At 35.4% G+C, this 17037-nt stretch overlaps 1 pseudogene; it reads left to right on the top strand.

The window, feature by feature from the left end:
* Nucleotides 1–410: 410 nt before the first annotated feature.
* LOC25490745 (proteasome activator subunit 4-like) lies at nucleotides 411–17029 on the top strand (annotated as a pseudogene).
* The last annotated feature ends 8 nt before the right edge of the window (nucleotides 17030–17037 follow it).

Genomic DNA, 17037 nt, shown 5'->3' with positions numbered 1-17037 from the left:
GACTTCAGCTTGTAATTCGAACTATATGCGACGTTCCCTTAAAAAAAAAAACATATGCCAGATCATTCTTGAGTTTTCGTTGGAGTAATTCGAACTATTTGCCACAATACATCGGTTAAAGAGGCACAATAACCGTTCTTCGCTTTCTTGTGCATCATTGACATATGAATTATTTATAGGGTGACATTTGTCCAAAGAGTATAAATACATAATCATTGCTTGATTTCATAACTAAAAAATGTTGTGGTAATGAAATGAGCAAGATGAGATTAGATTTTACATCACCTTGCTAATGGAGAGTGTTAAAATGGTTGGAAGCAATTAACCTTGTGAATCTAATGACGGCCTCATCATAGTAACAAGAACAAAATCAACAATTAATTACCTCCTCTGTCCCTATATCTAACCACTCTTTTGATTAAAAAATGCATCTCTACAATGCATGGTTGCCGCCACCGGTGGCAGCTCAAACTGCCGGCGAAAGAGATTCCTTTGCTCGTATCATCGCCTATGTCGACTCTTCCTTCAACCGTGATGATCCCGAATCCGTTTATTCTACTCTCAAATACATCTCCGTTCTTGACATGTTAGTTCCATTTTTCAACTCTTCAATTTTGTCTCTGCATTCGTTGCTAATTTTCGTTTTCTTTAATTTCTTTTTTGTTGTTGTATTTTGATTTTATCGTGTTTTTGTTTCAATTGATTTGTTTTTTGTTTTTTTGCTTATTTTTAATTAATTTAGGTAGTAGGGATTTTTTTAGTGGTAATTGTTCGAAGATTTTTTCACTGTTTTGTAAGGAATTTGCAATTATTCTGATTACCTGAGTGTGAAAAATACTTGAGGAGACTGCACAGTTGTCGCTCGCGGATAGCGAAGCAGTAGTGCGATAGCGCCACATTAGCCGCTAATTGAGAACATTTATTACTAAATAGTGAATCATGAAACACTGGAAGAGTTATTTGTCCGAATTCTGCTACTCTATAGTGGTATAGCGCCGCTATTTAACAACAAACAGGAGAGTGATGAATTGATGTTGATTTTGGTTGTATTATATGTTTGGTTCAGTTTAATTATGAGAGATATAATGACTTCTGTTCTATGTAGCACTGCTGCTTTATATTGAAGGAGCATACACTGTACAATGTCCGACACTGACACTTATGTATGGTTATGATCAATCACTTCGGTTTTAAATTATCATCAGCGTGTACGTGTCAATTTCATGTCTAGTGTCATTGTCTTTGTCAATGCTTTATAGTTTTTTATTTTATTTTTAAACTTGGTATCCGATAATCCGAGGGGTCCAATATCACCGTCCACATGTGGGGGCCCATTTAAAGCTAGAGCTTTGCTCTGTATGTACTTGCCCACCGAAATTGTTACTGGGAGGAATGGAACCTGAGAACACATTCCAAAGTACCAAGCCAATACCACCAGGCCAACCCAAGTGGGTTGCTTTATAGTTTTTGTTATCAAAACTTCCCTCTGGTACCTGTCAAAGAAAAGCGATTATTTTCTTTGAGTAATCAAATCAAAACACATAATGCTTGAGAGTGTTGTCAGGGTTTAATTGTGTCTGTAATATCACATCATATATTGTGTATAAACAATTACACTTGTTTCATTTTTTTGGTAGTTCTGTTATCACTAGTTTCAGTGTTTTTTTATTCAATTGGAGATTCTTATCAGTATCTACTCGCTCTTCATTGCATTCCAAATTGCATTGTTTGTAGTGGATATGTGGTTTTTCGTTCATAGGTTGTATCTGGATGGAGTTGGTTAACGGAAGGGAATCTGACTTTTATGTGTTGTGCAGTTTCATAAAGGCAAAAAGTGACGTGTCTTTGGAAGATGTCCGGACCCTTATTCAGACGGGTCTTGAACTATTTCACATGTCCCGTAATAAGCTTTATGCTCAGGTGCTGCATTTTTTCTTGGATGAGATATGGAGTTTTCTTGTTTTCTTGCTCTTAAATGAATGTGTAATTTTTTGTTTATTAGGTTAGATGGGGAAATTTATTAGTCAGGCTACTCAACAAGTATAGGAAAAAGATTGCACTGACTATTGAATGGAGGCCTATGTATGATACGTTGATTTGCACACATTTTACTAGGTAAGGTTTGTACAATTACTGTCAATATTGCAGTTTTAACTGGTTTAAACTTTGAAGTTATTCTGCGTTGTTAATAGTTTGCAATACCTAGCTATGGAATTTATGATTTCTTAGTTTTATCATTGAAAAGAAAGGGGAAAAAAAAGAAAATAATTCCAGGTGATTTAAAACTTGAATTAGAAATAAACACGGAAGTTATCTTTTTTTTTTTTTGAGGGAAACACAAAAGTTATCTTTAGTTATGAACTTAAGCTTTTCTCTGATTTCAATGTTACTTTCTTAGTTCGTTCAAAAAAAAAAGTAATTTTCTTCATTTATGTTTGAACTTAAGAAGTCCGTTGCTAAAGCAAAATACATAATTGAATATATATCTTGAACAATTTAATTCTTTGCTTAATATTAGGTTCAATAATTTTAGGCTGATGATTATGAATTATATCATTGTTGCAGAAGTACAGATCCAGAAGGATGGAGATTAAGACAACGACATTTTGAAACTATAACTTCACTTGTTCAGTCCTGCCGAAGATTCTTCCCATCGGGTTCTGCCTTTGAGATATGGTCTGAGTTTAAGTGAGCGCTCTGACATTGTTTCTGCATAGTTTTATTCTCGAATTATCACAAGTTTTTCTCCTTATGCCTTTATTTATTTTGTGCTATTTATTGACACTGAGCTAAATGAAAGTGAATTGTATATGTTTGCATTGTGGAATAAAGGTGGACCTGTATTACGACTTTTATGTTTTTTGAATTTCGATTTTGTTTAATTTAATTTCTTATTAATTATTTTTCTTTGGGTCAATGAATGGTTTGTAGATCTTTATTGCAAAACCCATGGCATAATTCATCCTTTGATGGATCTGGGTTCGCTAGACTGTTTCTCCCAACAAATCTGGACAATCAGGCCTTTTATACACAGTAAGAAGCATAAATTTGTTAGGAAATTTATTTTTTGTGATATATGATTTGACTTCCTGTGCGATGAAGTCTTACAATTTGAATTCGCAGTGATTGGATTACAGAGTGTATAGGCTTGTGGGAATCTATACCAAATTGCCAATTCTGGAACAGTCAGTGGGCAGATGTAATAGCTCGTGTTGTTAAAAATTACCACAATGTCGATTGGGAAGGGTTGTTGCCTTTGCTTTTTGCTAAATACTTAAATATGTTTGAGGTGAGCATATCAATTATTCTTATTCACATTTTGATTTACAAATTGATTGAAAAAATATGTGATCTTTACTATATAAAATTTCTAACTGAATATTTAAGTTATTGTATATCACAATCTCTTCATTAATTATGAAAACGAATTTAAAATAACTTCTACTATTTTTTAATATATTTCCAAAAAAGTAATTTTTAGAAATACAAAGAAAAATCCATTTTTTTTAAATATATAACAAACATGCACATTATTTTACCACAAGACCAGCAAAGCCCTTCTTAATAGCCACATTTATTTAGTTCCCTATCAACTTTCATGCATATATACAAACATTCAAAGATATACTTTGAGATGCATTATTATATACGTAGGAATTCCAATCCATTTCCAAACATACCTCCAACAAATGGCAAATGGCGATCTTAATGCCACAGCTCTATCAGCTATTTCCTGCGAAGTCATGAGCATGTTATCAAAACTATCTATTGCATTTTTAAATTCTTGTTTACAGCAAAAAATGCATTGACTGGCGAAACTGTTTTGATTAGTTGATCTGTAGGTACACCCGCATCTTGTTCTGCTATGTTTTGTATATATTTCATTACTTATTCAATATTTGTATAGCTAATTGATCTTCATTTCCATAGCTTACTCCTTTGGTTAGTCATTTGAATTTTGCCTCATTTTTGCACTCATGAATCGCAGGTTCCTGTTGCAAATGGAAGTGGATCATATCCCTTTTCACGGAATGTCCCAATAGACACAAGGTTCTTGTTTCCCTATAGAACTTCCACCCCTGCAAAGGCTATCTCCAAGTCAATTGTAAGAAAATATGTTGTTCCATAATTTTGTGGGATTCTAACATTTGAGCGATGTTGCTGGTTTCTTACTTTTAATAGTGATCTTTTGTAATTGCAATTACAGGTATATTTGCTAAGACCTGGTAGTTCAGCGAAACAGCACTTTGAGAAATTGGTCAACATTTTGGAACAGTTAGTTTACTTACACATTGCTTGCATTATTTAGCTTAATTAAGTTTGCCTTTTCTTCAATTCAATTATTCCCTTTTTGTTGTTTTTTCCCCCTTCCCTTAGATACTATCATCCCTCAAATGGTGGTCGATGGACTTACTCACTGGAGCGGTTTTTGTTTCATTTGGTGATTCAATTCCAGAAGCGTCTACAAAATGAACAGTTGTACAGATCAATCATCATTTGTCATCTATTTTGTTTTATGGAACTTAAAAACTCTGTTCTATAGGGGCATAAATAATTGCAGACCCACTGAACAGCATCTTGGAGAATCAGAGAGGGTCTTCTTTGTGAATACAATGCTAAAATTAATTGATCGTGGTCAATACAGCAAGAATACGGATCTCTCTGAGACAGTTGCTGAAGCAACATCTATATTGTCTTATGTGGAACCCTCACTGGTCCTTCCATTTGTGGCATCTAGGTTTCAAATGGCCCTTGAGACGGTTAGTTGTGTTGATTGAATATTTTTCATGGTAGAATTTCAGAAATCATATGTAGTCAGTGGAATTACAAAGAATAATATTTTCTTCTTGGTAATATGTCCACTGAGGGATACTCTTTAAAAGTATACTGTATTGTGTTAATTTGTCTTTCTGACCATATTCATTTTGCCTGGCCAGATGACTGCCACCCACCAGTTGAAAATTGCAGTTATGTCTGGCATTTGTTGGGCGCTCACTATTTTATACATCTGTATCGGCTTCCTCCATGAAACAAGTTGATCTTGGCGGTGGTGATGAAGCATTCATTGATCTTGTGGGGGTTTCATTATCTAATGCATTACTTGGCATGGATGCTAATGACCCTCCGAAAACTTTAGCTACCATGCAATTAATTGGTTCCATATTTTCAAACGTGAGTTTCAACTTCTTGATATATTGGATAAACGGGTTCTAGATATATTGAATAAACAGCTTCTTGCCGGTACTAGTATAACAAATGCTTAACCACTCTACCGTGTAAATGCAGTTGGCTTTATTGGATGATAAAATTGACGATTTATCATTTATGCCAAAGATCCGTTTTTCTGAATGGCTGGATGAGTTCTTATGCCGTCTGTTTTCCCTACTGTTACACTTAGAACCCAGCAGTGTTTTGTAAGTAATGGTGTCAAAATCCCCCCTCTCTTGCATGTAATTTTATTTGGAAAAGATGTTGTTTAAGTGGATTTTATGTATATAATTGGATAACTGGTTTTTGGTATATTAGAAATGAAGGTCTGCACTCATCAGGAACTTTTCTATTTGATGAGGGTATATACTACTTCCATGTTCATGAAATTCTTCTTGGGAGGCTTTCAAAATCACTATACAATCAGGTATCACTTTATAACTTAAAAATACTTGATATAGATAACTTTTTCTGAGCTAATATATTGTCTTGCACTTCACTGACATATCAAACAGGCATTGAAGAAAATTTCTAAGTTTGTGACGACAAACATTCTTCCTGGTGCTATTCCAGAGGTTGGATTGCTCTGTCGTGCGTGTGTTCACTCAAACCCGGAAGAAGCAGTTAATCAACTTGTTGAGCCAATATTAGTGTCTGTGACGTCCTCTTTGAAAGGAACACCAGGCACTGGATTTGGAGGAGGTGGGACTTTTGATACTTCTGCTTCAACCAAGGTACCTGATTTTGGTTATTTGTGATTGTCTTTGACTTCAATGTTGCGTATGGATTCTCTGGAAAGCTGAGACTTCTCTACTTCAGGTTAGGTCCACAATTTCACCAGCTCTTGAAGCTGCAATTGGCTATCAACTAATGATATTAGCAGTTGGTATCTGGTATGGAGGTCCAGCACTCCTCCGCTACAAGGATCAATTAAAAGAAGTTATCTTCTTGGCTTTTGACTCACCATCTTTTGAGGTCTTACACTCGATCTGTTTATTCTATTGAAATATATATTGTTTTCTTTTATTATTATTCTATTTTTAATGGTTTTTATTTTTCATTATGTCACTCCTTAAATTAAAGAGTTGATTAGTAATTTCTACATATTCTTTTACTAATACACATGAATTTGGTGCTGAGTAGTACTCCATTGGTTCCATATCTATATTTGATTGCTATTTTCATTGACAGGTTAATCATGCTGCTAATCATCTTCTTAGGTCTCTTCTTGGAAGTCAGATTACCTATTATCCAATAGAGCAGTATAAGTATGTATTAGAAGGGCTCATTCATTTCACTATGTTTGCGTAGTATTTTTTTCCTCGATTCCGTGGCTGTATATCTTCAGTAACATAAACACTGTTTTTTGGGTTTCAAGGTGTGTACTTAGTCACCCTGTTGTTGTTGCTCTAGAAGAGTGGATTAGTACGAAAGATTTTTCTGCTGATGAAAGGTTGACTCCAAAGTGGCATATTCCCTGTGATGAAGAAATTCATTTTGCAAACGAGCTTTTAGACATTCACTTTAACTCTGCTTTGGATGATCTGTTGAAAATATGCCAAACTAAAATTCATGCCGATGAAGGTATAATAAATAAGCATTTGTCTCGAGAAGTTAATTAGTTATCCTGTGTTCATTAGCAAGATTTCTTATTTAAGTTCCTCTTTGACGACGAAGACTTGTATTAATTATGAATAATTCTTGAAATTATCTATGTTCATTATGCTAATACGTGTTATTCTGTTTTCTTGGAGTTTTCCTCTTTTTCTGATATAGTAATTTATTTATCATAAGACATATTTGGATGATAGTTTTCTATGAAGGAAATTCCTATAGGATAATAATTCTAACTGTTAAATTGAATGTAGTTTTATATGCAGGAGATGAGAAAGAGCACTTGCAAGTGACTCTTTTACATATTGAATTGTCTTTGCAAGGACTTTTTTCTTGCTTGCCTGATTTTGTCCCAGCCTCTAAGAATGGAATGGTTGAAGATTCAAACCATACATTTCTAATTGCTGGGGCAACAGGCTGTACTGTTGGAACTACTGCTCTGAGAGTTAAAGCTACTGAGATTGTACATGCAGCCTGCAAGTAAGGGTCACATTTACTGCTACTCTACACATCATCCCTTCAACTTATGTGTATGTGGTTTTCGATCAATCCGGAAATGCTATTAAACTTTGTCTGTTTAACAGATATGTCATTTACTGCTACTCTACGCATCATCCCTTCAACTTATGTGTATGTGGTTTTCGATCAATCCGGAAATGCTATTAAACTTTGTCTGTTTAACAGATATGTCATTTACTGCTACTCTACGCATCATCCCTTCAACTTATGTGTATGTGGTTTTCGATCAATCCGGAAATGCTATTAAACTTTGTCTGTTTAACAGATATGTCATTGAGAATAAATCTGACGACAGCTTCCTGTTGATACTCGTTATTGCTATTATTGAGGCTTTGGGAAATTATGGTATTGAATTCTCCATCCAATCAAGTGTATGCATATTATTCCAAATTCTGTTTGTACATGCACTGTAACGAATATCGAGACCTAACTCATCCATACAAAACCGGCTTGTACGGTGAGGAGTGCCTCCTGTTTATAAACTCTTCTCAAGAACCCTATCTATCCGATGTGGGACTAAATCCCCTCGAGTGTTGGCCGCTAACATGCACAACCTAACTAATTCCGAACCCTTTTCAAACACAGGAAGTATGGAATATGATGACTGGTCAAGTCACAGACAGTCTTGGAAGTTAAAATCTGCTGCCAATGCCATAATAGAACCGCCAATTAATTTTATTGTGTCATCTCATTCTAATGGAAAGAAAAGGTACTAATACTTTGATCACTCTTCACTCTTGAACGCAAGAACTTCTGTAAAGAACTTTTTGATAAGTCTGAGTTTGTGGTCATTTCAGACCTAGGTGGGCTCTTATCGACAAGGCGCATATGCACCATACCTGGAGGTCTTCACAAGCATCATATCATCTTTACCGTACAGGTGGGAATTATTGTCCACCTGAACACGTGACTATTTTGATGGATGATTTACTGAATCTCGCTTTGCATAAGTATGAAACTGTCCGCCGGTAAGTGATTGAGGAATCAATAGTTAACTGAAATTTTGATTTTTATATTATTTGATTTTTATATGTTAACTATTGGTTTACTTTGTAGCATTTATTTTAACATTTCACCCGTAGCTATGTAATTAACGATATTCAACGAACAAACAAATAATCCAGAATTCTTTTGCCGGAGAGAAAACAGCACAATGAAATCAGTTCATAGGCTTTGCATTTATATAGAATTTAGAGAGTGTTACACCTCCAATGGTCTAAGATGGCATGGATTTGATTTCTATAATGCGTACAATACATTTGCAATAGTTAATAAGGAAAAGAGAAAACGGCATACAAATATTGTCTGTAATTGCTGATGTGCTTAAGAATAGAGTCGTGGTATAGCTCCTTCTTCATGTTGAACTCCAAGTATAGTTCCTTCTTCATGTTGCAATCCAAGAAAAGATGCTTCATATTTTCTTATTTAGGTTGAACTGCTTACATTGCCTGTTAAGTCAACCACTAATTTTTTCAGTAAAATGAAACCAATTTATTTTGAAAGTTGGAAACTCCCGGTCAGAATCATCTATACAGTGATTGGTCTTATCATCATGCATCAGTGTAATATTCAGACCATGTTTACTTTGAGGTTTCATGTGTTGTAGAAGTCAAGTTTAATTTCTTTTAGCTGTTCTACAAATATTTATCTTGATTCTCTTTCCTTTTGGATGTGAGCTAACGTCTCATCCAATAATTTAACATGTTTTACTGAATACAACTACTGTGCTGTTTTATGCCTGATTAAGATTCTTTTATGATCCAGGCCGGCAAAGAAAGCTCTAGTGAAGCTGATCAAGAGATGGCCTTCTATGATTTCAAAATGTGTCATCAGTCTTACTATTAACTTGCAGGACCCCAATGCCAAGGAGTACACAGTCTTGGGTTCTTGTTCAGTCCTTGCCTCACAAACAGTTCTCAAGCATTTGACTACGGTGATTGTCACGGATTAGGTTTTTAAAATTCTTTTATTGACAGCTAATATTTTCATTCCTCTTACATAGTTTCTTTGATTCTAGGATCAAAAGTCATTCTCTTCATTTATCTTGTCAATTCTATCAAGGTAATTCTATTTTCTCTGTTTCCCCTTTTAGATAAAAATCGCTATAACTTGTGTAACATTAGAGAATAATACTTTCCTTGCTTCTTCTTTGAAGTTCTCATCACGAATCCCTGAAATCTCAGAAAGCAATTATTGACGTAAGCTTCCCTGCATCGGATTACTGCAATTTTATTATGTGCTTTTCATTGTTTAACATCTCCTAAACTTCCAACAGCTTTTTGTGAAGTACAACAACCAATTTTCTGGAGTACCTAGAAGCTTTTTCAGGATATCAGACAAAGAAAATCATAACGGTGGACTGGGGTTTTCCGATTTGGTTTCTCAGATTGGTTGTATGAGTTTTGATTCTACTGGCTTGCATTGGCGGTAAGTGTACATCCATTTGGTTTGAAAATAGCGACTCATGATTAATGAGTTGTTCTTCTGTATATTTGTGTTCTGTCTCTCATCTGCTTCCTTTTCATTTATTTTACTTTTTACTTGGTGCTTCACAATTTGTCAACTCGTTTAAGCTTTCTGTTAAGATTCTTGCACATTTAAAATGTTGACCTGATAGTTTCGGTTTTTTCAGGTATAATTTGATGGCTAACAGAGTTCTGCTCCTGCTGGCTTTGGCGTCTCGGAGTCATCCAAATTCATCTTCTAAAATCCTGAGTGAAACTGCTGGTTTGTACATCCTTCTTGTTTGCTTCTGGATCTTTTGTTTTCTTTTATATTTTTTTGGCTAGCCTTTTGCACATTCAAAGTCAGCATTTCTGCACTTTTTTTATGCACCTGTCTTTATGCTATTCATACTGTTTCTTATTTAGGACACTTCTTGAAGAATTTGAAAAGTCAATTTCCTCAGACAAGGATACTTGCTATTTCAGCTCTGGATACGCTGCTAAAGGAATCACCTTATAAGCTGTCTTCTGGTGAGAAATCTGACGTACTCGAGGATTTGAAAGGCCATGTCAAGTCATCCCTAGAAGGAACTTTAACCCAAACTTTTCAGGAAGATGGTTTCTTCAATGACACACTCACTAGTCTTTCTCATGTTCACATGATAACTGACAACGACCAAGGAGATTCCAGTGTAGAAGAATCCATAACCTATTTTTATTTTCAATTTTCGGCTTCATGGCCACGCACGCCAAGTCGGATCTCCCTTCTAGGGAGATCCAATTTTTGCTCAAGTTTTGCTCGTATTTTCAAGCGGCTAGTACAAGAATGTGGCATGCCTGTAGTGTTGGCTGTTAAAGATGCAGTAGACGAGTTTAGAAATGCTAAAGAGAGGTCTAAACAGTGTGTAGCCGCTGAAGCATTGGCAGGTGTGTTGCATTCTGATATTGACGGTCTGTCAGGAGCATGGGAAAGCTGGCTGATGCCCCAGTTGAAGAATATAATTTTAGCACCATCTGTTGAATCAGTTCCTGAGTGGTCCTCTTGCATAATATATGCAGTTACTGGTAAAGGAAAGTATGGAACAAGAGTTCCTCTTTTGAGGCAGAAAATTCTGGATTCCTTGATGACACCTTTACCTCCAACAGTAGCTACCACTGTAACAGCCAAGCGATATGCTTTTCTGGCTGCTTCACTTAAAGAAATATCTCCACAGAAAATGCCAGTAGCTGAAATCCAGCTGCACAATAGACTGCTGAAGGAAGTTCTTGGTAATATGTGCCACTCATCAGCCCAAGTAAGCATTTCCTCTGATCCTTTATATCACTCTCCCTTGGTTCCAGCCAATTTGATTATAGTTCAAATTCCTAATGATTTTAAATAGACTGATCTAGAATATACACTGTCACATTTTAACATTTACTGTTTTTGGAAATTCAATCTTTTACTAACATCGTCCGTGTCAAATGCAAAGATTCAAAGACTAGCCTCAACTGAATCCTTGGCTTCCATACTTGGTTGTCAATTGATAAATATGTTTCCTCAGCTGTTGAGAGCACATTCGTACTATAGGATAATTTGTCATGATGTGTCTAGATTCAAGATTTATTTATTTTTTACCGGAAAGGGCCAAAAGATACACACTCTGCACTAGCAGGTTTAGATAAGAAACCAAAACCACTATATATCCTAACAACACAAATGAAAGAACGTAGCTCAACTTAAACCAGAACCAGTCCACCACACCACAATATCAGTCCCCTATCAATGCCAAACACCAGCACCAGCATCAAACATACTAACAATGCACCAAACATACTAAGAATGAGGACCATATCTTCCATGAGGAAGAACAGGACGCAACATACCAATATACACCAAATCCATCGCAGCCTGAAGCAGGAAAAATAGCAGCACAAATTCAGATTAAGCGATATTAATTCGGTTTACTTCATTTATTGTGGCATTAGTTGACCGTTTACATTTTAAAATGGATCTTTTCCCAGCATTTGTAATAGGACATGAGACAACGAAATAACCGAGTTTACATCTTTAAGGCGTATTCTGTAACTGATGTATATGCTACTGTGCTCTGGTTTATTTCTTCATAGAATTACGTATATAGGGTTAGTGTTAATTATCATTACAAAATTTTGTGTATATGATTTTGATTTTAAAAAATAGCCGGGGAAGTTGCAAGGAGAAAAAGGAACTCTGCAAAAAAAAACTTATGTTGAAGCCATGCATAAATTTAATAACTAATGCATGGTTCAGGTAGTATTTGAACATAAAAGATCTCTGTCTCTATATGCGTCCATTTGGAGAGAGTGGTTGGAATAAGCGGTTTGGCACTGGAACAGATGTCCCCCTCCCTGTTCTGCAACATGAATATATAAGTGGGTAGACATTTTCTTAACTGTTTGTGGTTGACCTATTTTAATTTGCCTATGCGACAGGTGAGGGAGGCTCTAGGTGTTACCCTTTCTATATTATGCTCTAACATTCGGCTATATCATTCAAGTCATCGTGATAATGTGGGTGATGAGAGTACCAACAGTGCTGATAATTTGATGAAAGATGAAAGTTGGGTTCATTGTCTTACAGTGAGAGCAGCTGAAGCAGTTGTGAACATTCAGATTGCTTCCCAATCAGATAAAGCTGTGAATACAATAGATACGAATTCTCAAAATAGGCATTTAGACGGGGATTCACAAGATGATATGAAATGGATGGAAACGGTACTAATGCGATATATTTTTATGGATTTTGCTTTTACTTATTATTATATCATTTACATTTTGTTTTACGAATTGTTTACTGTTCCAAACAAATGCAGCTACTTTACTTTATCATCTCGTCATTGAAGTCTGGGAGATCCTCTTATCTACGCGATGTGATTGTGGGGCTTCTTTATCCTGTGATTTCCTTGCAGGTTTGGGCTAAACATTTGACTGTATTTATGATGATATGCAATTTTTTACTTCTTGTTTGACTGTATTCATAACTCTGATCCAATTTCTTTCCTTATTATGTGAACTTGATTGTATGTTTCGTTTGACAAATTGTATGATTTTTTTTTTTTGTTGAGGATTTTGATTCTCTTATTCTCTTAAGCCTTCAAGTTTAGACACCAGATTATGTTATTGGTATTAACCAGAGTTTCGTAAAAACACCAAACTCAGAATCCTGATTTTTTCCAGGAGTTGATTAATAGGATAACATATCTTGAAACCAGTAACATGGTTGCCAGCAAAGAATGTGACCAAATCTGAAGTATAATCCCTTGAAATCTTGGAATTTCTTAATAGAGGTTCTTAAAGTTGAAGAATACCCGTGCATGTCCTTGCATAAAATATTAGTAGGTGGCTATGTAGTCTATGGTGGATAGTGGCTGATCCTCATAGCGCTGAAGTGGTATAGTGGGTAGCGATATGGCTGCTACGTCGAAGTTTGGGGGAACAATACAAGAATTTACACCATAGTACCAGGCACATGTGCGAATTTCCATAGGCAAGATTCCAACTCTGCGTCGAAGCTAAAAACCAATGGAGTAACCGCTACACCACCTAACATTTACAAAAAAGTCAGTCAAACTCTGCCACTGATGCTCAAAAATTTAATGCAACAAGGATTCTTGTAGCGCCTAGAGGCTTCTACCCTACATAGCGCTGTTATAGTGGCTGGTATTAACTACAGAGATAGGCACTTTTTCTTTCTATAGACAAGCTTCCATATCTCATGCTTATGCTAAATTCATACACTTCAATTGAGATGCTTTTGCAGTTAACTGGAATTAATGATTAGTGAAATAGAAAATCAAGTGTCAAATTGTGTTGCTTACTGTTACAAGTCTTTTAATGAAGGGTACGCACAACGTTGCTTTTAACATTCCTATACCTTTGAGAAGTTGTATTAAAAATTAGACAACATTTACCAACAAGGGATGGTTTAGCAGAAGGGGCTAGACTCCCACAACATAGTGAGCCAAGGTTCGAATCCTGTCTGAGAGAGGTACCAACATTTTGTGCCCGACACGCCTCAAATAGGATTACTTCCAGTGGAGGGAACATATGGGAAATAAAAAAGGATGATTGCGTAGAAGAAAATTTATATTCATTTCCTTTTTCTATCATCATTCAATAAGTATATCGGTTATCACGCTTCTGAATAATGTTGTTTTCTTTTGAAGGACACATCAAATAAGGATTTGTCAACATTAGCGAAGTCAGCATTTGAATTACTAAAATGGATGATTGTTTGGGAACCTCACCTCCAGAAGGCCGTTGATGTGATTCTTTCTTCTGCCAATGATTCCAACTGGCGAACGAGATCTGCTACACTGACATATCTGTGTACTTTCATGTACAGGTATTTGATTGTAACTGGTTTGCTTCAGCATACCATACTTTAAATAGTTGGAGTCCTTATACGCATCTATCTTCATGTGGTATGATTTTTAAGACAACTGATTTAAATCCCTCTTTCGAAATATAAGCAAATAGTACTTCAGAGGTTTTTCATTATAATCATTTTCGCAAAATTTCTCATAATTATCCTACTACTTCTGCCTGTTATCAAACAGATGAAAATAAAGGTTTGTTCCCATCTTTAACAGGCACACTTTCATTCTCTCAAGTTCAAAGAAACAAGAAATTTGGAGAACTGTTGAGAAGTTACTAGTAGACAACCAAGTTGAGGCAAGCTCTCGTTCTTTAAAGAGAAGTGCAAACTTTGTTGTTGTTCTCCCTTTATAGAGAATCCTAAGCTTGTTGAGAATTTTTCAGCTGATAGGTCCTACTTGTCTATTAGCCTGGAACCTCTTTCCACTTTTAAGAACTGGGTTGTGAACGAAGCAAGATCATACACCAAATGTTTTTTTTTTTTTTGAATAGCAAATGGTAGTAGTTAGTTTGTTAGATTAATGTTTTTCTCCTTTGTCCGAGTTTGAACTCAGGCCCTCCTTTTCCCTTAGCTCAAACCAATTGAGCTACCCAACCCCCCCTCACCAAATGGGAGGTTGTTTGACTTACCTGTGGAGAAAGTGTGTACACTTAAAAAATTTAGTTTTTGGTGGTAGTTCCTCATGTGAACAAATTTATATGAACACATATTTTAGGGAACCCATGTTCTGGCTTTCTCTTTGTTTCTTTTCTCGTGATTTCTTCTATTGTTGATGGTTTCTATTTGCATTTAATCTGATGTGGTTCTAATTACTGCATTTAAATTACCTCATTCTGGAAGACTTAATCTTTGGTCTAGGTAAGAGAACATGCTGCAGCAGTTTTAGCAGGCTTAATGAAAGGTGGAGATGAAGATTTAGCTAAAGATTTCCGTGATCGAGCTTATGTTGAGGCAAATATTGTACAAAAGAGGAGAAAATCGAGGTAACTTCTTTCAACTAATATTGTTCCGAAGATTTTCTCGTGTTTATGTGAAGTTTAGTTGTAGTTTAGTGAAAAAGTGGGCCTCACAGAAATCCTAAATGCTGATTAATTTCTTTGAATGTAATATCATCTTTATCCATTGTTAATGGTCTTGTAAAGTTATTTCTGTAGTTTATTTCTGTAGTTTATGAAAAATCTATTCATGCTATAGTTGAAACTTGATTTCTCTACATGGACAGTAAGCTTAATCTTTTAACTCTGGAATATTTGTCATTCATGAGAAATGATGTCATGGTGCATCCAGCATGTCAAAAAAATATTATGTAAGATGTAGGCTGGACTGCATTGTGTATAGGGTGGGATTTGCAAACATGATATTTATTTGTCAATTGACCAGCTAATATGATCATCTTGCACCCCCTACCCCCCATAGCACATTTCACGTTTGATCAAGAAATTTTCAATTGCAGAGAGGCAAGCTCTGGTTCGTCTGTAGCATCTGTTCATGGTGCTGTACTAGCTTTGGTAGCATCTGTATTATCAGCCCCATATGACATGCCTAGGTTTGTCCAACAGTATAATATCCACTGAACATGATTGCATATTGGTAACTTGGTATGTTAGTAATGGCTACGTAAAATAAACTTGAGATGGTATGTTAGTAATGGCTATTTAAAATCAACTAGAGATAGTAAAAAGAATTCGACGATGCATCAATAATATTAAAAAATGAACTTATTTCTTGATAAAATAATATGAAATCCGTACATCAATTGCAATGTTTGTAGTACCAATTACTTCTATCTTCAAGTTATGCATCTCTTTGAAATGTAAGTTCATCCATAGTTACTGAAGGAAACCATATCAAAGTAAAAAACCATGTGATGTCCCTATATCATTTGAAATGTGAATGATTGAAGTGGCAGTGCTAAGGCTATAATCTAATACACAAACATTATTTTTCTAATTGATGGTAGTTGAATTTGACAAATGATCACTGTACTTGGTTGAGAGAAATCCAAAAGATTTTCCTGAAATCACATTCGTAAGCACGATTAACTTGGGATAAATAATAAAGTTTTTTGCGAAAATAATTGTTTACTCTAATTGAACTGTTGATCTATATATAGAGGGTTCTGTGTGTTGTTCTCAATTATAGATTACAAAGATCATAAGCATACTTTTCTTTCTTATCTTTGTTTTGGAGAAATTTGAAAGCATTGCTTTTTATCCTTAGAAATCGAACTTGCCAGGATTTACATCACTCGCACACCCTGAGCACTAACCACCGGCTTTTTTTTTCTTGATTACACAATTATTAGTTCTTTCGACATTATATTTTCCGTTGTTATCTGACTGCATAACTATTTTCAGTTGGTTGCCTGAGCATGTTACAATACTAGCTCGCTTTAGTGGGGAGCCATCCCCTGTGAAATCTACTGTTACAAAAGCTGTTGCAGAATTCCGGCGGACCCATGCTGACACATGGAATGTTCAGAAAGAGTTATTCACTAAAGAGCAACTTGAGGTAGCTTTCTATGTAGACGAAACGTATTGTGCTATGATTTGGAAAACCTAATTATTACTTGTGTTTTTTATTTTATATGTGTCCTAATGTTTATTTTTCCCCCATATTCACAGATTCTGGAAGATACATCCTCTTCATCATTGTATTTTGCGTGATCTAATAATCCAAAGATACTGTTGGAAGTATTAAGAAAATTGGTTAGGCAAAGTATGCTTTTCATTTGTTGTGTATTTTTAATTTGTAAAAATAGCTCTTATTTACATTTTGTACCATTGATCATATTTGTAAGAATTTATTCCATAATGCAGTCTCACAAGTTGAGCTTCTAAGCTTCCTCTATTT

Source organism: Medicago truncatula, chromosome 3 (genome assembly GCF_003473485.1).
Source record: "Medicago truncatula cultivar Jemalong A17 chromosome 3, MtrunA17r5.0-ANR, whole genome shotgun sequence".
Taxonomy (NCBI): domain Eukaryota; kingdom Viridiplantae; phylum Streptophyta; class Magnoliopsida; order Fabales; family Fabaceae; genus Medicago; species Medicago truncatula.
The sequence above is the reverse complement of the archived record's forward strand: the minus strand, read 5'-3'. Positions and strand labels throughout refer to the sequence as shown.